The sequence below is a fragment of the Cynocephalus volans genome, chromosome 7 (assembly GCF_027409185.1).
Source record: "Cynocephalus volans isolate mCynVol1 chromosome 7, mCynVol1.pri, whole genome shotgun sequence".
NCBI lineage: Eukaryota > Metazoa > Chordata > Mammalia > Dermoptera > Cynocephalidae > Cynocephalus > Cynocephalus volans.
The window spans coordinates 53,026,947-53,049,636 of record NC_084466.1 but is presented as its reverse complement, the minus strand read 5'-3'; the positions used below and the strand labels follow the sequence as shown (position 1 = coordinate 53,049,636).

General features: G+C 36.1%; 1 pseudogene; it reads left to right on the top strand.

The window, feature by feature from the left end:
- Positions 1-21,902, top strand: LOC134381633 (uncharacterized; annotated as a pseudogene).
- The last annotated feature ends 788 nt before the right edge of the window (positions 21,903-22,690 follow it).

The following is a 22,690-nucleotide window of genomic DNA, read 5'->3' as shown; positions in this document are numbered from 1 at the left end:
ATGACTTATTACCGGAACCTTTGCCTAAAGCCAAAGGAACAAACACGCCGTGGAGCACTGAAGCCAGCAGGGAAGGTGCAATCAGGTGGCAATACTGAATTTTCCTCAGTCATCCTTCTTGCAGTGTAATTTAAATATGCAGCAGCATACCCCAGCTCAGTTGTGTTGCTTATTTATTGTCTGTCTCCTGCATTCTAAAATATAAATTTTAGGAGCGTAGGAATCTTTCTACCCTAATTGTCTTATTGTATCTCTAGTGATTAGAACACTTCTTAGCACTTAGTAGGCACTTCAAAAATATTTTTGAAAGAAAACTCAGTAAATATATACTGAATAAATAAATGAATAAATGCATGAATAAATGGAGTAATGTTCTGCTACCGATATTACTTCTAATTATTGCACTTCATTAGTTTGTTGGTGAGATGGGCCATGAGAAAAGAGGAAAGCCCCAAAACGCAGAGATGTGGGCAGAGAGGTGTGTGAGTGTTGAAGCCAAGCATGCAATTACTCTTTCTCTTGAATTGTAGTGTGTTTAACTATGTAGTCTAGGTAAGCCAAAATTATTTCTTAAATAATTTCTTTTTTATTTTTATTTATTTAGTTAGTTTTATTTTGAAGTTGAATGTATGGCCCTGATCCTGGTATTGGCCTGATAGAACATTTTATTTGGGGTTTTATGATCATTTAAGACCTTGACCTTTCACCTTTCCTCCTAAAAGCAAATTGGAGTAAGCATTGACTTTGCTTGTTATCATAGAAAAAAAAAATATGTTCCAGATAAAACTTTGCTTTCAGTGGCTAGTGTACAGCTTCTTATTCATGTGTTCATTATGAGTGAACTTGACCACTGCAATAGTTTCCATAATTGCTTCCCTACCGTTAGAACAATTTTTGATGATATCACCTCATGCTTCACTTGCTTAATTAGACCCCAGCGCATCAATGAGTCATTTTAACTTTCTTCTGTGAAGGCTTTTCATGCCCAGGGCTAGCCCCTGTCTCGAAGTTTTATGCTGTTCTTCTTAGCCAAGGTTGTAAGATATTTGGGTACAGTTGCTTTCTAGACAATTTGAGTAAGGTTTTATTGACAACAAAATGAATCTTTCCCCTTTTCTTTAATGCTTTCTCAGTGGGGAAGTATTTGGTGTTTATTGACTGCCTGCTATGTATGAGGTTGTGTGTTATACATGTCACATTCATGGTTTCATTTAAAATTAAGATATTATTTTCCTTATGGTAAATTAGTAATTACTCACTGTAAAAATTTGGGGAACACAAAAATTTACAAAGCAGAAGACAAAGCTAACAAATCTCTCCCAGCCCCAAAGAAACCATTTTGAATGTTTTGATGTATGATATATATATGTATAGAGATTTTCTATGGACATATTTAACACATGTACAGGATTCTGCTATTCATAAACTTGTCTATTTATTAAATCTTGGTTATTTTCTCATTTTATTAAAATATTTTTGAAACATTCTGTTTAAGGACTGTGTAAGTTCTATTGTGAAGCATCTATGCTTTTTCTAATGGGTAGTTGGAACTGGAATTGATGGAATTAAAAGTATGAGTTTACACAAAGAAGAGAGAACTTTGGAGGTACAACCTAATATGGGTAATATTCTCATGATTTGGTGCTCATGTGCTATTACAGTGTAATTTAAGAACTGATTTTAAAAAGTATGATTTCTTAAGCCATAAGAGAATTGTGTAATAATCCTCTACAACACAGAGAATTGTGAAGAAAGTTTTATAAGTAACTGATTTATCAATAACTAACTTATATTCTGTATTCTAACATAGACTATACATATGAGTGTGTGTGTTTGGATATATGTAAATTTATAAATTATCAGCTAATTCCTTCTTCTAGCTGAAGTGAGGGGTGATGAAAATATGGTCTTGTCCGATGTCAAGGGAGTTACAAGCATGTAACTCAGTTGTGTAGGGTGATTGGAGATGGGAAAGTGTGGAATCAGAAACTTATATGTAAATCCAGGATTCTTCAAACTTTTGCTTAAATTCCTGCTCTGTTTATTTCCTGAATGGCATTCAGTTAATCTTGGGAAATACTATTAGTGAAAAGTTAATATCATAACAATCATCAAACACAGAGAGCTGTTTTTTCAGCAGGACCTCAGTTGATGGTAGCCCAGAATTCAGGAGCAGGACAGAGGAAGTCCCTACTGTCATCTCCACAGCTGTCTTTTGTATTCATCCAGTAGAAGGAAAGGATCAGAAAGAAAAATGCAATGATCATGCTGACAGAGACATTACTGGAGGCTTCGTCCTATATGAGGACTGTCATTTCAGTTTATCTACTTTTTAAAAGTTATTCAGAAAATAAATTTAAAAATAAAATAAAATAATTTGAAATCAGTGAAAATAGTTGAAGACCCCCAAGACCATTTATGAGACAATATTCAAGATATAGAAAGTGAGTATAGGTTACACAGGAAAAGCTCTCCACTGGAGAAGACCACTGCAGAGTTTGTTGGTAAAGGCTTAGGGAACACAAAGGAGAGGAAGCACATAGTTTATGAGTTTATTTCCTAGGACACTGTTTTGATAGTGGTGGTAGTAAAACTTTCTTTGAGATAGATTGGTAAAGCAGAAGGTTGACATCAACATAGCGCTGAATAAGACTTTGGAGACATGTTCTCAGCAACCTCAGGATGAGCCTATCATTTGTACAGCTTTATGTGTGATCCTCTCGGACAGGTCGGTATTTCCTAGAGTTTATGCTGAGGTAATTATTTGGGAAATTCCAAATTGCTCCAGAATAAAACCTTAAATTGGGTAACTGTTTCAAGGAGCCAGTTTCATCTCTGTAACAGTTTTTTTTTTTTTATAATCTTTCCTCATAATTGTTATTTTCTTTAACTTTTATATATATATGCCATGCTTAAGAAATCAAGTAATTCTCAGGAATAATTCAGGTTGATAAAGCAAATCCAGACTGAAGATATTACATTTAAATTACCCTGATAGATTATTAATAAGCATAAAATAACTGCAAATATAAGAAAGTCCAATGAACATTTTACTTTAAATTAACAAATATATTGAAGTAAACAAAGAGTTACTTGACAGCATTTTGGTGAATTTGACTCCAACAGCTGAGATTTTGTGTTTTTCTCCCCTCTATTTATTGAGTAGAAACGGAGGGAATTAAGAGAAAGTGTCAGGCAAACTAGAAGATGTTTGATATGACAGATTTAATTAGCTGACACAAATATTATAATATACTAGCACTTTTAATAACATGACCTTCAATTGTTCCTCAGGGGACAAAACAAAACAAAGAGAAAGATCTGTCTTCTAAAATGACAGCTGCTGGTAATTCTCTGTATTTACACATTTCCTTCCCTCTAAAAAGCACAACACCTTTTTAATTTTGTGCTATTCCTCTAAGGAAGGGTCTGAACTCACATTCCTGATCATTCAGCTTTTTCACAGCAGGTTAAGTTCATTGCAAAGTCAGGGGAATAAGGATTTTCCCAAATCTAGGACTAGGAAAGGCCATAGAAGGGGAATAGAATGGAAAGCACTGAGTTAAAAGATTAACATTGATCCTAGATTACCACAAAAGTCACCTAAATATTCTTCTACTGTCTGTGCTATCTCCAGATGCTCAATCTATCATGGCCTGTCTACAGATATATCCTTTCATAAACACACCTTTGATCATGCTGCAGCCACATGTAAAATGTTCATAGCTTTTTATAACTGAAGTATAAACACTATCCCCTTAACCCTCTGGCCACTGCTTATCTTCCCACACTGCTTCTGTACTCCTCACTTACAGAAAGTTGCCACTTCAACCAGGCTGCTCTATGTTTTCTTAGCTTGACAAGCATTATAGCCTTCCCACCCTGTCTCATAAAACCACACTCAAACACATACATGAAATGTCTGTCTGCTGCTGCTTCGCCATCCTTTTCATTGGTATCTTCCCCAAATATACTAGAAAAAACAATTGCTTTTCACTAGATTTCTAGAACACTCTGCTTTTATAGTTAATAATGTGATTTACATGCCCATGATATGTTTCCTTGAGGTCAAAGTGAGGTCCTATAGCGAGGGACTCGTTCCTGCTGCCTGGTCTTCCAAGTACATCCTTGTTACTCAGTAATCATCCAGTGTTTTAAAAAACAGTCACTGATATATTCCATCCATTTGGTCTGCTATGACAAAATACCATAAGTTGGGTGCTTATAAACAACAGAAATTTCTTTCTCACAGTTCTGGAGTTTGGAAAGGCCAAAATCAAGGTGTCTACAGATTCAGTGTCAGGTGAGGACCTGCTTCTTGGTACATAGGTGGTGCCTTTCTGCTGTGTGCTCACATGATGGAAAAGGAAAAAAGCAGCTTGCTTGTGCCTTTTTTATAAGGGCACTCTTTTATAATGACTTAATCACCTCCCAAAGGTCCTACCTCCCAACATTGTCACATTGGTGATGAGGTTTCAACCTAATATTTTGGGGGCTGTGGGGGAGGCAAACATTCAGGCCAAAGAAACCACTAAGTCTGAACAAAATTTTATGAACTTTGAGATGTGGATAACATAAATAAAGCAGAGAATTATTCCAATTATATTCAAATTTATACTTAACAAAGGTCACAAGGTAGTCAGTCACGAGGTAAATGCTTCTCCACTGGCCTGTCAATGTCCTTGCTCTGAGCCTATCTTGTGTCTTGTTTCCATAGACCAGTAGCTGGACACAATTCTGCATAATGAACATTTTATCTGATTCTACAGATTCTTGATTATATCTCTCTGTCAGATTCATCTGGCTCAGATTTCTCTGCTTAATAATTTTTTAGAGGTTTCAACTTTAGGCAATTGGATAAAATAATTTAGAGCACACTGTGACGTGAATGTTTTAGAGCCAAATGAACAATTAACATATGAAGGAAAGTAACTAACACTTACTGAGTTTTGGTATATTTCAGGGGTTAAGCAAGGACATATATGAATATATCTTATTTATTTTCAATTTTTAACAATGAGGAAATTGAAACTTGGGACAGTTAATCAACTTTCCCAAAGTCACACAGTCAAAGCAGCAAAGTGCATATTTCTCCTCCAATGCTGCTTTTAAAATAGATTCTGTTTCTCTTGTGTAAACACCTAGGTGAGGTATGGCTGAGTCATATGATAGATGTCTGTTCAATTATTATTAAAAGTCTCAAACAATTTTCCAAGTGGTATATAATTGTACACTCTCACCAGCAGTTTATGAGTGCTCCAACACTACCACTTTTTGCCAGAACTTGAAATTTTCAGTCCTTTATAATTTTAGCCACTCTAGTAGGTGTGTATTTGTATCTTCCTGAGGTTTTTATATGCATTTTCTTAATACTGAGGTTTTTATATGCATTCTCCTGATGACAAATTATACTGAGTGTCTTTTCATGTGTTTATTGGCTCTTTATACATTTTCTTTTATGAGGTGTCTGCTCAAACCTTTCGCCCATATTTATTAGATTGTCATGTATCCACACAAGACTTGTACATGAATGTTCCTAGCTATTTAATTCACATTAGCCAAAAAACAGTAAACAACCCAAAAATCCAAGAATAGGTGAATGGATAAATGATATATAAGATATATTCATGCAATGAATACTAGACAACAACTAGAAACTACTGATACATGCACCAAAATGAATGAACCTCATTAGCATGTGCAGAGTGAAAGAAACCATACCCAAAGAGAAAATAGTGCGTGTTTCAATCTATAGACAGATCAATAGCCAGATATAGATATAGATATATGAATACATAATTCCAAAAAGTAAAAATTAATCTATAGTGACAAAGAAAACAAAGTCAGCAGTTGTCTGGGGCCGTAAATAGAGGAAATTTTAAAGGTGATAAGTATGTTTTGCTTAGTATCATGTCAGTGATGATGTCAAAGGGGTATACATCTGTCAAAAATTTTTAAATTGTACTCTTTAAGTGGGAACAGAAATTATACCTCAAGTTGATAATAAACATAAAAATAGACTATAGAGATATATGACAGAGAGGATAGATATATATTCATACATATGTATTAGGGGATAGATCAAATAAAATATGATTCTAGTATTATCCTTCTCTCTATGTCACATGAGATTAAAGAAAATGTTTTGATCCAGAAATCCCTCACCCTGGTTTTGATCTTATCTGTTGCTACCTCTCATCACATCCTCTTATCTCCATGCCATTCACTAATTTTCCCATAATCCCAATTAACTAATAATATGAAAGTTCTGTTGATGATTGCTTATGTTTAAGACTTTAAGTTTGTTGGTGACACTGCTTCTAAAGTCATAAGGTATTCATTCTCTGTTTGTGCAATATAACATAAAATACTCCATCTGAAGAGTAGTATCCTCTGCTAATGTGTACCCTACCAAACATTAATTACTCCTGAGAATTATAAGAAAATGAGTTATCTCTGCCATTAATAGTCTCAGTATGAGCAATTCTATATTCACAATGACTTTAAGAGGGAAAGAACCATTTTCATGTTCAGCATTATCTTTAAATAAATAAATAAATAAATAAATAAATAGCAGTTTTCTTCATCATATAGTAGCTGACAAAGGGATCAAAAGAACAAAACACCAGCCCACTGCAGCCTCCCGGTCTTTACAGTCTCATGCCCTTTTGCAGATATATTGGATCATAAGAAAAATATCTTTAATGTAAAAATGCTTTAAGAATCCAAAGGCAAGGGTTTCTAAGGGAATCCTTGCATCACTCAAATTACTTCATTGATGTTCCATCTTCTACTCAAGGGGCAGGTTCTACTCACAAACTGCATCCATCTTCAAAACACAAATCACTTTGCCAGAATATTCTAAAAAAACTATGCAAAACATTAATACTAAATCAATAACTCAACACTAACTGCAGTTTTTGTCACTTCACTGAGATTCAATGTATAATTATTGCGACAGAAAAAAATGGGAAACAAAGAGATAGCTATCCATAGGTCTCTTCATACTACCAGAGGCATAAATATTTTTTAACACATTTTTTTAAAATCTCATGAAATATTTACTGAATGTATGGATACATATCAGGTTAAGTCTAAAAAACAGTTCTTTCTAAAATTGTTTAACTTGCTTCAGAATCAGAAATAAAATGTAATACCTTATGGAGACTGGTATTGATGCTCTGGTATCATCATAACATTTTCCTCTTTAAACATATCTCTCATGCCTATAAAGTTCTAACACCTGAAGGAGAAATATATACAGAAAGAAATTTAACTGAAACTGAGTAGGAAATCTAGCTCAACCATGACATTTTCAAAATGAGTGCTTGACCTGATTCCTAGCTTTAAAAATGAGGTTGTGTGATTTCCACATTCTCACATTGTAGCTATGGGTCAGTAAATCACTTGGAGGACTATCTCTAATAAATTAGGTACAATGCAAATATAGAGATTTGCTGAAGTTAAACTCAGGTTCTTGTATTTTATAATCTTCATACTCCAACTTTCCCCATGCCATCTTTCTGATAAAAAAAGAAAAAAGAAAAGAAAATGATTCAACGTAGCTGCTCTATCTCTGAATAGAGCTCAAGAATTCTTTTTATTTATTTTTTGATTTATACATATTTATGAGGTACACAGTTAACTATCATTATTTGTGTAAAGTGTGCAATGATGAAAATCGATATTATTAGCGTGTTTATCACTACAAATCGAAATGACTTTTTGTGTCCCTTACACAACGGCTCCCTATCTTCCTTGCCCCTTCCCCTTCCCTCGGATGTGTACCTCTCCCTAACTCAACTATTCTCATTTTAATTGTTAACATGGTCTAGTTGTGCTCCAGGTAGTTGCCAGAAAAACAATTTTGAACTCTTTGCCGTGTGAGATATATAAATATACATCAAAAGTTCTACGGAGATAAAGCATCTTTAGGATAATTGTCTGATAGACAGTCATCTAGCTCTGAAATCTAATACTAGGTAAAGCCACATGAATGAAAGCTCTCTGTGCATCAATATGAGTTAAAGAAATCAGTAGAAAACATGGGTTTTAGTGATTTACTTTTTGATAGGACAAGCCAGAACACTTGGGAGATTAAGAAGGGTACTAAAAATACACATATATTTTTTGAAATATTTATTCGCCAATTTTTTAAAATATTGGTGGATCTGTAAAGTTGCTCTATGCTATTTTCAAAGCAAAAATTATTTCTCAAAATTAAAAAAATAAAGTATATATGTGCATATTAAGTAAAGAGAAATCTGTTTTGATTTTCTGAAATTTTAGAAAATACAGAAGGAGAATGAACTCTATACATACTTAGGTTTTGTACAAATTTAGGCTTCAGCAAGTTACCTGTGTGTCTCTGTTGTAATGTTGTGAAGAATTTATTTTTAATATAATTTTTTAAACGCTTTTCATAAGCCACTTTCAAAGCTGCATTTTATGGTTAACGAATTTGAAATTCCCCCCACCATCAAATGATTCTTCTCTATAGGCCGTAATATTTTAATATTTTTAAAGAAGAAAATGCTGTCTTTAAAGGTGCTGAGGTAGCTAGTAAGATCAAATTAAATTCTGTAAGATGGAGTATATTCTCATTTCTTTATATTTTTCATATTGAAATGTATAAATATTTTAAATCAAAGAGTTTTTAAAAACTCTTTGCCTTCATTCAAAATACCTTTCTAAATAATATACAGGAATTTATAGTTTATAATTATTTACAGGAAAATGCACATGAATTGTCTCTACTTATGATGACTGCTGTGGATTGACTGAATTGTGTCCCCCAAAGTCCATAAATTAGAAGCTTAATTCCCACTGTAACTGTCAAGTGTGGGAAATCCTATTACGGTAATTGAAAGGTGGGGCCTTGAAGAGGTGATTAGATTATAGGACCCTGCTGTGATGAATGGATTAAAAATGGTGGTCAGGGGTGTGGTTCTGAGGGCTTTAAAAGAAGAGATTCTGTCTCTCTGCTCTCTCTGCTTCCACCATTTTGCAATGTGAGATCCCTGGGTCACTGTCACCACCACCAGATGGACTTTGGACTTCCCAGCCTCAGAAACTGAAAGCAATAATTTTGTTTTCTTACAAACCACCCAGTTGCAGGTACTTTGTTATAAGCAACAGAAATGGACTAATACAATGGACTTTATGTTTCTCAAAGTTTAAGTGATGCAACATCATAGATATCATCAATTTTGTTCCATTTTAGCAAGGAATACAAATTTATCTAATTAAAAAATATAAGCTCCATCAAAAGATTTCTTCCACTAGTCAAGATATTACAAATAATATTATAGACTTCTAGAATTAAGTTTTATATTCCACTTGCACTAGCATAATTTATTTTTCCTCCATTGCCTTTTACAGGAATAAATTTCAGTGTTTTCTGGTTTGCAAGACTTGTTTCAATAACTGAAATTCACTTAAGTTTCAAAACTGAAGTTTTTAGTGCTCCATTTTTTGAACATTTTGATAAAAAAAAATTTAGCAAAGTACAGCTAAAATGTAAAGTACCTGTAAATTGTGACAACTACAGCTTGTATTTGATTGGTGAAATATCAGTTCGTTTAGAGGCTTGCACCAAAGGCAATTCTAGGTACATTTACGTTACAGAGGTTCTTGAATTACTAAGGACAGTTTTATACTACTATGCTATTCTACTGAACTTGGTATTTGTGTTTTCATCACATAAATATTTTTATTGTCAGTGATGAACTTTTAAAATAAAATTTAAAAAGCATTTACAGTAATGTCAGATGTATCATCTCAAATAAAAGGAACATCTAAATGTTTTATATTTATTGTATTTTTGGATGGGAAAAAATGAATGTTAGTAGAATTTATTTATTTTGCTTTTTGAAACTTCTGATGATATATATAAAACTGATCATTTAACTTTTCATGAAGATTTCATCTGCTAATGTAGCCCACACATTCACAGCTATCACTTACTGCACTTCTCCTATGTGCATAAGAAAATTTGCAATAAAAATAATGAAGTTGGAAGCTCGACTTCTCATGAATTTTACTGTATGTAAACAATACCCTAATTTAGAAATAAATGAGATTAATTTAGAAGAATAATCATTTGATCCAAATGAAAAGTCATCCTTCACAATATGTCAATATAACTTTTGCAGCTTCATGTATTAAACCATCATCAGTGAGCACAGCCTTTTTTAAATACCTACTAATTTACGAAATAGACGTTGACCTTGCTGCGGCAGATTTATGTTTCCTAGTTTTCACCATAGCGGTCTGGGCCACCATAGCAGATAGCAACTGTTGATAAACATTTTGTGCAAGTTACACATTTATTCAAATTTCTTTTGAGACTGAGATAGACAGTAGGGCAGGAACTAAGTTTTTATTAAATATATACTTTGTTTCTGTGAGCCACTTTCTGCCAAAAAAAATATACTGCAGAAAATAAATAAATAATATGTTTAGATGCACACTATATATTTTAAAATTCACTTTAGTGAGAACATTCATACTACTATCCATATTCTCTACATATCCCTACATATTTCCATCCTGTCAGTGGGGACCTGGAGGCTTTATGCATGTAACAGGCCACTGCATGGGCCAAGGTACAAAAAAGAGCTGTTTCGCCAGGTGGCCATTAGGGGCTGCAAAGTGGAAGACCAGAAAGAGTAAAGTGTTCCCACCCTCCTGTAATGGAGGACACTTCCATCTAATAGAGAGCACTTGGCAAGCTTTCTTTGACAGGGAAATGTTAATCATATTTTATCTGAAAAGGGTTGGAAAAAAATATATAGATTATCACTAGTTGTTTTTCATTCAGATTTTATCTTAGAGAATGCTGTTAATTGCATATACAATTCTCACATTAACAGAAACCATGGCAGAAATAGTTAAGTAACAAATGGGGGTCAAACAATTCAATCTTATGCTTAGTTTAATGCAGCTATTAATAACATTTTATTACAAAAAAAAAAAAAAAAACTCTGGAGCATGTTAAACAGGACAGGATAGGACACCAGAACACTGGGTATTAGGCTGGGTCCATCCTGGGAAAACTGGAATATGGTTACCCTGATTAAATCTAAAGCCTGAAACCTTCTCTAACTCATTTTTGAATTTCTGATATTTTTGGTAAGCTCCTCCTTTGAACAAGACTCAGTGTAACCAAATTTCTGCTAACATCTCCTACATATTAAATCCAAATCTGTATGGCTTTTAAAATGTGTTTTGCCCTACAAAATTGGCAGCACTTACATAAAATAAAAACTCATAAATTTCCACACATTTCATGTTTCAATTGATCTTGACCATTAACATAATATAAAGGAAAATTCCTGAGGATGCTTCTCAGGATTTTATATCAATATTTAGCAAATTTTCATACATTTATGTTGAAGTCTTGGCTGATTATTCAAACATTTCTCATAAATCTCCTTTACTCTTATGAATAATATATTGTACATGCTGCATCTCTAGGGATTATAGAATAAATTTTATGTTTTAATAGAACTTACCTAAAAGGTTAAATTTTAATTAGAGTCAAATACAGCAATTCCCTAGATATTTGAGGATCCTTCTAGAATGCAATTCCCTTCTGGGATTAGGGACAGTGAGAATAAATATGTGATAACCCACGAACACAGATCTGCATTGTTTCTAACAGCTAGTTGCTGTTACATTTTGCATTATTCTATGATGTATCAGACTACTGGGAATACTAATACTGCCATGTGCTGCTTAATGACACAGACACATTCTGAGAAATCCATACTTAGGTAGATTCTTTCATTGTGTTAACATCATACAGTGTATTTACACAAACCTAGATGGTATAGCCTACTGCTCACCTAAGTTATATGGTATAGCCACCATGGTATATGCAGCGCATCATTTACCGAAATGTCATTATATGGAGCATGACTGTGCTTTATTCAGTTGCTCAAATTTCATCAATAGAGTGGACACTTGTTTATATCCCCAGCAACTATATCTCTATTCTTCTGGAAACAGCTCTGATCCCACTCTCAGTGCAGATGGTTTGAGGTGAGAATATAGCCTCAGAAGCTATGCTGTCTAGTTTTCTCAAGATACTAGATAGATGATAGATAAGTGATAGATATAGATTAAATAGGTAGATTTTCCCTAACCAGTTTGCAATGAATTTTTATCATTTGCAACTGATAAAAATCTAATAACAATATGTCTAGATATTATGGAATAATGAATATTTTACCATATGGTCTTTAAGGTAATGTGACTCTGCCTTTGGAGAACAGCAGACTGATAATGTAAAAAAAATAAAATAAACTTGCTTTAATTTATGTTTATGATGCTTTAACTCAAATAAAACTTAAGCACACTTTGTTTGCATTTGGTCCTCATGTACATTAATTTTTCCATTAGGTAAATAGGAAGAAAAGTATTTTCATCGTACACTTCCAAACATTGATACTCAGATACCTAATGAATGGTTATGCCCAATTCAATGTTTCGTTATAAATTCGAGCTGACTACCAAACAGATGATTTGACCTATATTATGAACCTTAGACTGTTTATATAGAACAATAACCTGTTTATCTGTTGGTTTGTTTTTAATTTTTTCATGTCAGAGACACTGTGCGTGTTCTTCCCCACACCCACAACTCCCACCTTGGTAAACACTTGAGAATTTGGTAGTCATATTTTTCCAGATGAACCACCAACATTATCAAACTGCAAATGGGTTGGGGTGTATGCAAAATGCAGCCAACCAGCAGCTGCAGTTCGTGGGGACTGTGAGCAGGAATCTGTTTTACAGCCTGCACTACAGCATTTCCAGTATTTCTGTTATAAAATTGCCTTGATTTTCAAACCCCCAAGGACTATTAAATAAGATTTTCATACCTTGACATAAGCAGAATAAACCATCTGGTTCAGATGACAGAGCTGCGCCTGAGGGAACAGCAGCCGCGTTTGCTCATACTATAGAATTAGCAGAATTAAGGGGTTATTAATGTACAAATATTTCACAAAACGTACTTAGTTTATAAGATCCATTGATTGAACTGATTAAAATACCTAGGAAACATCTCACGCAAAACTCATTATTATGTAGATTTGGCAATACTGACTGGTAAAGGAAAACATCAGAAATGTAAAAGGAGTAAAAGTTGTGGGTTTCAGAAAATAAATAAATAAATAAAAACAGTTCCAAAGAAAGGACTGCCTGACTGTACTTTAAAAATGCTGTGGTGTTTAACATCTTCCTTCTGTAATCAGGATGACTTATATGTGTCTATTGCATCAATATCGTCTGTCTTACAATGCAAGCTCTAAAAGGCAAGGACTGTTTTTATAGAGCTTAGCAAGGAGCCACATAGATGTGGATATTTAATAAATGCCCTTTGATCAAAAGAAAAAGAGAAATCGGGGAAAATAAGGATGAAGAAAACTACATAAGTAAGAAAAAGGAACGAGGAAGAAAATCACTTATGAGTTAGATCAAGGGAATGAGTCATATACTATTTTTTCTATTTTATAAACAAATGTTCAAATGATCTAAAGTGTTACACTCTTGAATTTGGATAAACTGACATAAGTAATGACTGATGATGGTGTTGTAAAAACTCATTTATCATCTACCTAAAAACTATGCTGACCCAAAGTTAACAACTAAAGAAAATCTTGACACTGCCAGCAGGTGCTCTCTCCAGTTGACCCTGAGGGTATTGTGGTGTCTTTATATAACCAGAATATGCCCTTCTGTTCTCCTCAGGTTTGATAATACTTTATCAATTTTGACTCACTGACAAGCATATCATGTCACATTTAGCTGCTAATACAGATGACCTGCACTCTAGTTTTTTGTCAGGGAATATAATATTAAACTTGCTACAGCTCAGTATCAAAAGTTGGGTTAAGAGAAAGTAATGTTAAGGAAGGATTGCCTGAAGATTATATAGTCTATTTATCTAGATGTCAGGATACATATGCCATTATTTAGCTCATCAGATACCTATATAGCTGAGGACTACTATGTTGACTTCCCTTAGGACTAGTTTTATTAAATTGTTATTTAGTATAATAGAATTATAACTACATTATAGGAAATGGAACTCTACAATTTAAAGCTGTGTTTACCAGAAGATGTGGCTTAGAATTTTTTTCATTAGATTGCAGTGTCCTGTTTGGGAGGAACTTGGAAAAAGCTAGTTTGTTCTTTACCAACATTAAGAATCATATGCTTATTCTATTTCCTCTTCTACTTTTTTATTAGAAGGTATAAGCTTAGAGGCAAACAGTGACTAAACTTTTTGTGTTCTAGCCTCAATTCTAGAATTATTTATGTCTCTATCCAGGTGATCTCTTTCTGACACATATTTTTAACTTTGTATTCTGATGAATGTTATGTATTCCTATGAACTTCCTTAATCTTCTCAGGAATAATAAAGGACATAAATAAATAAATAGCATCAATATAAACAGATTTAACAAAAAATATAGGTATATCCTAAATATTTTTTTTTCTGGAGGAACTATATATAGTATATTTGAAAAAATTAAAATGGGAAGTATAAGACCCAAATCACCAGGGTTATAAGATGGATTATTAACAGCACTGTACTTACCATATATTGAGTGTTTACTTTGTGTCTATTATTGGGCTAATCAAACTTCAATTATTTCACAGCTGAGAAAACTGAAGCTCAAAGAACTAAATTAACTTAGGTAAGTTTATGTGAACTGTTAAGTAATAGAACTGAAACTTTGGCCTAGTTTTTTTTACTCCAAATATAGTTTCTAGTTAAAAAGATCATGTGATGTCTTTCACCATAATGTTTAAATTACGTGTTCCCTCAGTTAAGAGCTAAATAGTAGCTCAGACATTAGAGACAAAGATCAGCTTACCCCTTACCTCATGGAACTCCCAACAGCATAAAATTACTGCCCAATGGCTAATCAACTCTTAAATGCATCAACAGGATTATGTTCACAGGAGGAGATGATGCTGTTATGCTGTGTGCTAGCTGGACCACATCTCACACACATTTGTAGAAACATACTTTCAAAGAAAATATGACAGACCAATGTGTCCACAGGAAATGGTGAACAAGCATTTCATATGAAATGCATTGCAAGATTAGTCTATACTTAACCTATCAAAGAAGAATACTGCATCATTTATTACCACAATTTTATTAATAAGCACCCACAAAATCTAGTGGCATACTTCAATGAACACTATTTGGTCCTCAGTCTGTGGTAAATTGGATTGTTCTGCTCTCCTGACCTGGGCTTGAGGAAGTCTACTCATGTGTCTGTGTTCAGTTTTGGGTTAGGCAGCTCTGCTGATTCTGGCTGGGCATCTCTCACATATCCTGAGATTCAACTAGACCAATTGGGCCAACTATCCTGTTTCACACATTTAATCTTCCCAGAGGATGCCAAGACATGTTCTTATGGTGAAGGCACAGTTGCAAGAGAGCAAATGAAAGCATGCAAGGCCTTTTGAGATCTAAGCTGAAAATTAGCACAATATCATTTCTGCTGCATTCTATTGACCAATGCAAATCAGAAGGCTAATTCAAATACAGAGTAGCATAGAGACCACCTGTTGGGAAGTATGATAAAGTCACATCACAAATGTCATGGATATAGGGCGTAGTAGAGAATTGAGGTCATTTTGCAAACATTTTACAAAAAATACTAAGTGAAAACTCAGTATAGTTCTTCTAATAGTTGTTATTTCTGTCTCTTTCTCACAACTATTTAAAATCTAATTTGGCCTTTTCCAGTTCTCTAATTCCTTGCATTCCTTTCCTCAAATTTCCCGGCACTCACCATTCATGTGTTGCTCTACTTCATCTGAACCCCATGTTCAATCATCTCAGCACAACAACTACAATGTCCAAGAAAATAAATAATTTTATATGAAACTCTACTATTTTCCCCCATGTCAACATGAAACAGTACACATCTCTCAACATTTGGTGTCCTCGTATTGAAGAAATAGAGATTTTCTAGAGCAAAGTCTTGAACATGACTGAACTGATCCAGTGTCATCTGTAACAGTCCACTTCAGTTGGGCTTTCCTTTTATTCATCTCTTAAGAATACCATTGTTTATTCGCAAAGCAGTTCTTTCGAGATTTTTCTATACTCTTTAGACACACCATATCATTTATGCTCAAAAACTGGCCAAACATTCTAGCTTACTGAGAAGGCTAGGATCATGAAATATGAGCTCCGTGGTTTCAGCTTACAGCTGTCAGCAAACTCTTTTATCTCTTTAAAATGTTTTCCCTCTCCCACTCTCTCCTATTCCTAGTGAGGGTCAGCCTCTATATCCCTTTTTCTACCGTTGTGCATCCATTATCATTTTTTTCTCTTTCCAGAAACTGAGACCTCTCCCACCTGCATTACAATATGTTGAGATCTCCCTTACATTAAAACACAAAAACTTTCCCTATCAGGCTTGTCCCATATATTTCCCATTCGCTTTCAGTGCTAATCTCAAACAATCTTCTACATTCTATGGATCTATGCCTTGCTACCACCACATTTTTTAATTCCTTACTGTATGGCTTCTTCTTCAACCTCCAAGTAGAGACCTGTACCTTCAATGGAAATGTCATGTAACTTTCTGATGACTCATCAAGCAAAATGACTTATTCTATGTATTCTTTATCTTTCATAATTTCTGCAGTCATTGATTTTTCTCTTGTTATGTAAAATCTGTATCTTCTTTCATTTTGTAATTTTATCTTTTTTTAAAACTGTGCTTTCTTTCTTCTCACTTTTATTTACTGGTTCTTCTTTACTCCCCAATAAATAACAATAAGTTTAGCAATATTTATTGAGTACCTACTTTCTACCAGTGAACTAAATGTTTTATATGCATTATCTCCTTTAACCTCATACAAACCCTATGATAGAGTTACTATTGATATTTCCATATTGCAGATAAAAACTCGGGTTAGTTAACTTGAGTAAGTTTGCACATGTATTAAGTAATAAAGGTTAGATTTAAACTGTTTAAATTCAAAAATATTGATCTTAATTACTAATATAAATTGCCAGTTAATAATGTTCCATATCTGTCCCTCAACATTTTTCCATTTATTTTGTTTACTTCACTCTCCCTTCTATTCTCTACTATCTTTTGTATTTAAATGTTCATATCAGTCACTTGATTCTGCCCCTCACCTTTCCTTTAATCTCCTAAGGTAACCTTTAGTTACCTATAGCTCACCTGTTTCCTAGATCTATATCCACTTGTCCTCTTGTCATATATCCTCTGTTGAACTGAGAATAAGAGAAGTGGGCTAAAACTTATTGAATAATAATATTAATATAATAATATTAGCAATAACATTGAATAGGTAATAATATTTTGTCACTTATTTATTGCTTTGCATCTATAAGACACTAGGCCAAACATCATCCACACAGTATCTTATTTAACCTACTAAAAACTTTTTGAAAATAGAAAGATATCATAGCACTGGACTTACATTCATACATGTCGGTGGTATCCTGGGCAATATATGTTAATTCGTCTTATGCCTGATTTGCTTTATTGATGTTGGTCTCCTAAGTAAGAGCATTTGAATTTGCAACCCTGACTTGGCCAGTAAGTACTCTCATTTGATATCTTTTCCACTTCATTTGTTCTGCCTGAACTCATCTCCCTCAAGCATCTTTGTCTTTTGACAATTTATCAACTAAGATATTTTCAAGTGCAACTTAAAAAAGGAAAAGCTAACAAAAATAAGAATGTATTATGTTTCTGAAAATCTAATAGGAGGGGAGGCTAAGATATTTTTTGATCCTTTGGCTCTAGTTTTTTATGATTTTGGAGGCTTTGGCTTCTGTGAGAGTCAGCTTTGGTCTTATGCTGGCTTTAAAAGCAGCCACATGTACCCATCAACCACAACTGCATTCTTCTTCAGTCACATCCAGGGAGAAAATGTTTCTTTCCCTTACCTTCAAACTATATTCTGAGTTACACCTGTGTTGAACTACCCTGACATCCTTGGGTGTGCCATTTACTAATTGAGTTGGACCTGGGTTCCTTGAAGCAATTACTATGGCAAGAGGTTAAATTTATTACGACTCCTAGACAAATCAGGCCCACACATGATACTGTTTGAGTCCATTTTCTGTTGCTTATAACAGAATAATCAAAACTAGGTAATTTACAAAGAAAAGAATTTTTTTTTTATTTTTCAGTTCTGGAGGCTAGGAAGTCCAAGATCAAGGGGTCATATCTGGGTTGAGGGCCTAAGCAGAAACGTGCTAGGTCAAGTGAACAAAAGTCTACTTCAAATCATAAAAACAGAGTCATGGCCCCTCAGTCAGTTCTCAGACTTGAGCCAGTTTATAGACACAGAACCCCTTGAGTGAAGGGGTGGCTGGGTCCCCTTGAGGAAGGACCCTGGTACACCACCAAAAATTTATACTATTACTCTTTCTCCCATCCTTCTCCAAGGAGACCTGTGGATTTTTACCAGACTAACTGTGCATTGGGGAAAGGGAAATAATCAGACCTTTCAGGGATTACTGCACAGTGGATATGAATTGACATTGATTCCAGGAGACCCAAAATGTCACAGTGGCCCTCCAGTTAGAATAAGAGCTTATAGGGGTCAGGTAGTTAATGAAGTGTTAGCCCAGGTCTGAATCACTATGGGTCCAGTGGGTCCCCCAACCCATCCTGTGGTTATTTCCCCAGTTCCAGAATGCATAATTGGAATAGAAATACTTAGCAGCTGGCAGAATCCCCACATTGGTTTCCTGACCTGTGAAGTGAGGATTATTATGGTGGGAAAGACCAAATGGAAGCCATTAGAGCTGTCTCTACCCAGAAAAATAGTAAATCAAAAACAATACTGCATCCCTGGAGGGATTGCAGAGATTAGTGCTACTAACAAAGACTTGAAAGTGGCAGGGGTGGTGATTCCCACCACATCCCCATTCAACTCCCCTATTTGGCCAGTTAAGAAGACAGATGGATACTGGAGAATGACAGTGGGTTATTGTAAGCTTAACCAAATGGTGACTCTAGTCGCAGCTGCTGTACCAGATGTTGTTTCATTACTTGAAGAAATTAACACATCTCTGGGTACCTGGTATGCAGCTATTAATCTGGTGAATGCCTTTTTCTCCATTCCTGTCCATAAGGCCCACCAGAAGCAGTTTGTTTTCAGCTGGTGAGGCCAGCAATACACCTTCACTGAACTACCTCAGGGCTATATCAACTCTCCAGCCCTATGTCACAATTTAGTTCTCAGGGATCTTGATCACCTTTTTCTTCCACAAGACATTACTCTGGTATATTACATTAATGATATTATCCTGATTGGACCTAGTGAGCATGAAGTAACACTGCTCTGAACTTACTGGTAAGATATTTGCATGTCAGAGGATGGGAAATTAATCTGACTAAAATTCAGGGGCTCTCTACCTCATTTAGACTTCTAGGGGTCCAGTGGTATGGGGCATGTCAAGATATCCCTTCTAAGGGGAAGGATAAGTTGTTGCATCTGGCCCCTCCTACCACCAAGAAAGAGGCACAGCACCTAGTGGGCCTATCTGGATTTTGGATGCAACACGTTCCTCATTTGGGTGTGTTACTCCAGCCCATCTACCAAATGACATGAAAGGCTGCTAGTTTTGAGTGGGGCCCAGAATAGGAGAAGGTTCTGAACAGGCTGCTGTGCAAGCTGCTCTTCCCCTCAGGCCATATGATTCAGCAGACCCAATTGTCCTTGAGGTGTCAGTGGCAGGTAGGCATGTTGTATGGAGAATTTAGCAGACCCCTATAGGTGAATCACGGCAAAGACTCAGGATTTTGGAGCAAGGCCCTGCCATCATCCACAGATAACTATTTTCCTTTTGAGAAACAGCTCTTGACCTGCTCCTGGGCATTAAAAGAAACTTAATGCCTGACTATGGGCTATCAAGTTACCATGAGACCTGAGATGTCCATCATGAACTAGGTGTTATCTGACCCAGCAAGCCACAAGTTGGGCATGCACAGCAGCACTTGATCATCAAATGGAAATGGGTCACACATGATCAGACTTGAGCAGGTCCTGAAGGCACAAGTTAGTTACACGAAGAAGTGGCCCAAATGCTCATGGTTCCTATTTCTGCTGCACTGTCTTCTCTTCCCCAGCCTGCACCTGTGGCTTCATGGGGAGCTCCCTATGATCAGTTGGCAGAGGAAGACAAGGCTAGAGCCTGGTTTACAGATGGCTCTGCACAATATGCAGGCACCACCCGAAAGTAGACAGCTGTGGCACCTCACCCCTTTTCTGGGACATCCCTGAAGGACAGTGGTGAGGGGAAATATTCTCAGTGGGAAGAACTTCAGGCAGTGCACCTGGTGGGGCACTTTGCTTGGAAGGACAAAAAAACCAGGTGTACAATTATATACTGATTCATGGGCTGTAGCCAACAGTTTGGCTGGATGATCAGGGACTTGGAAGGAAGATGATTGGAAAATTGATGAGAAGGAAATTTGGGGAAGAGGTATGTGGATAGACTTCTTTGAGTGGGCAAAGGATGTGAAGATATTCACATGTTTCCCATGTGAATACCCATCAAAAGCAGAGGAGGACTTTAATAATCAGGTGGACAGGATGACCTGTTCTGTAGATACTAGTCAGCCTCTTTCTCCAGCCTCCTTTGTCATGAGCAAAGTGGCCATGGTGGCAAGGATGGAGGTTACACATGGGCTCAGAAACATGGACTTCGATTCACCAGGGCTGACCTGGTAATGGCAACTGCTGAGTGCCCACTCTGTCAGCAGCAAAGACCAACACTGAGCCCCCAATATGGCACCATTCTCCGGAGTAATCAGCCAGCAATTTGATTGCAGGTTGATTACATTGGACCACTTCCATCATGGAAGGGACAGTGTTTTGTCCTTACTGGAACATACGCTTACTCTGGTTATGGATTTGTCTTCCCAGTATAAAATGCTTCTGTCAAAACTACCATCTATGGACTCGCAGAGTGCCTTATTAACCATTATAGCATTGTTTCTGACCAAGGAACTCACTTCACAGCTGAAGAACTGCAGCAGTGGGCTTGTGCTCATGGAATTCACTGGACTTACCATGTTCCCAATCATCCTGAAGCACGCTGTCTGATAAAACAGTGGAATGGCCTTTTGAAGTCACAGTTACAGCTAGGTGACACCAGCTATGAGACAATACCCTGCAAAGCCAGGGCAAAGTTCTCCAGCAGGCTGTATATGTTCTAAATCAGCACCCAATATATGGTACTGTTTCTCCCATAGCGAGGATTTATGGGTCCAGGAATCAAGGGATGGAAACAGAAGTGACACCATTCACCATTACCCCTAGTTAACCACTAGCAAAATTTTTACTTCCTGTTCCTGTGACTTTACACTCTGCTGGTCTAGAGGTCTTGGTTCCAGAGGGAGGAATACTTCCCTCAGGAGACACAAAAATGATCCCATTGAACTGGAAATTAAGGCTGCAACTTGGCCGCTTTGGGCTTCTCATGCCTCTGAGTCAACAGGCTAAGGAAGGAGTTACAGTGTTGGCTGGGGTGATTGACCCAGACTACCAAGAGAAAGTTGGACTAGTACTTCACAATGGAGGTAAGGAAGATTATGTCTGGAGTACAGGAGATCCCTTAGGACGTCTCTCAGTACTACCATGCCCTGTGATTAATGTCAGTGGAAAATTACAATAACCAAACCAGGCAAGACTATGAATGGCCCAGACTCTTCAGGGATGAAGGTTTGGATCACTCCACTAGGTAAAGAACCACAACCAGCTGAAGTTCTCACTGAAGGCAAAGGGAACACAGAATGGTAGTAGAAGAAGGTAGTTATAAATACCAGCTTTGACCATATGACCAGTTACAGAAACAAGGATTGTAATTGTTCTCCCTGCTGTGTTAAGGATATGTCACTATGTATATATTCTGTACACATATCAAGCAATCATCTTTCTTTTTGTTCCCTTTATTCTCTGCCATGTACCATGAGACTTACTGACTTTATACCAGCATTTAACTATCATTAACCTTACCTCATAGTATTTGCATTTAATTGATGGGATATTGGGAAAAGGGTAAATATCATCTAAGGACATTACCTCCCCTTCTGGGAAAGGGATTAACGCATTTTGGTTGTATGCAGGATAGTTGTATCATGTTAGGTGAAACTATTATGTTATCGTACCATTTGAAGATTAAATACGATTTAAAGAGATAGTATGGACACGAAGTTGACAAGGGATTGACTTGTGAAGGTTAATTCTATGGGTCAGCTTGATTAGATTAAAGAATGCCAAGAAACCTGGGAAAGCAATCTTTTTAGGTGTGTCCATGAGGGTGTTTCCAGCAGAGATTAGTATAGGAGCCTGAGTGGACTGGGTGGGAAAGACCAACCCTCAATGTGAGTGGGAACCATCCAATCCACTGGGGGCCTAAAGAGAACAAAAGACAGAAAAAAAAGATAAAGCTCTCTTTATATCCACTGGGGCTGGGATACACTCTTTTCGCTTGTCTATGGACATCAGAGCTCAAGACTCTTCCTTTTTCGGTTCCAGGACTTACGCCAAGGACACCATCAGCTTCGCTGGTTTTGAGGCCTTCAGACTTGGACTGAGCACTGCTACCAGCACCCAGTTTGCAGACAGCCTATTACGGGACTTCATAATGGCG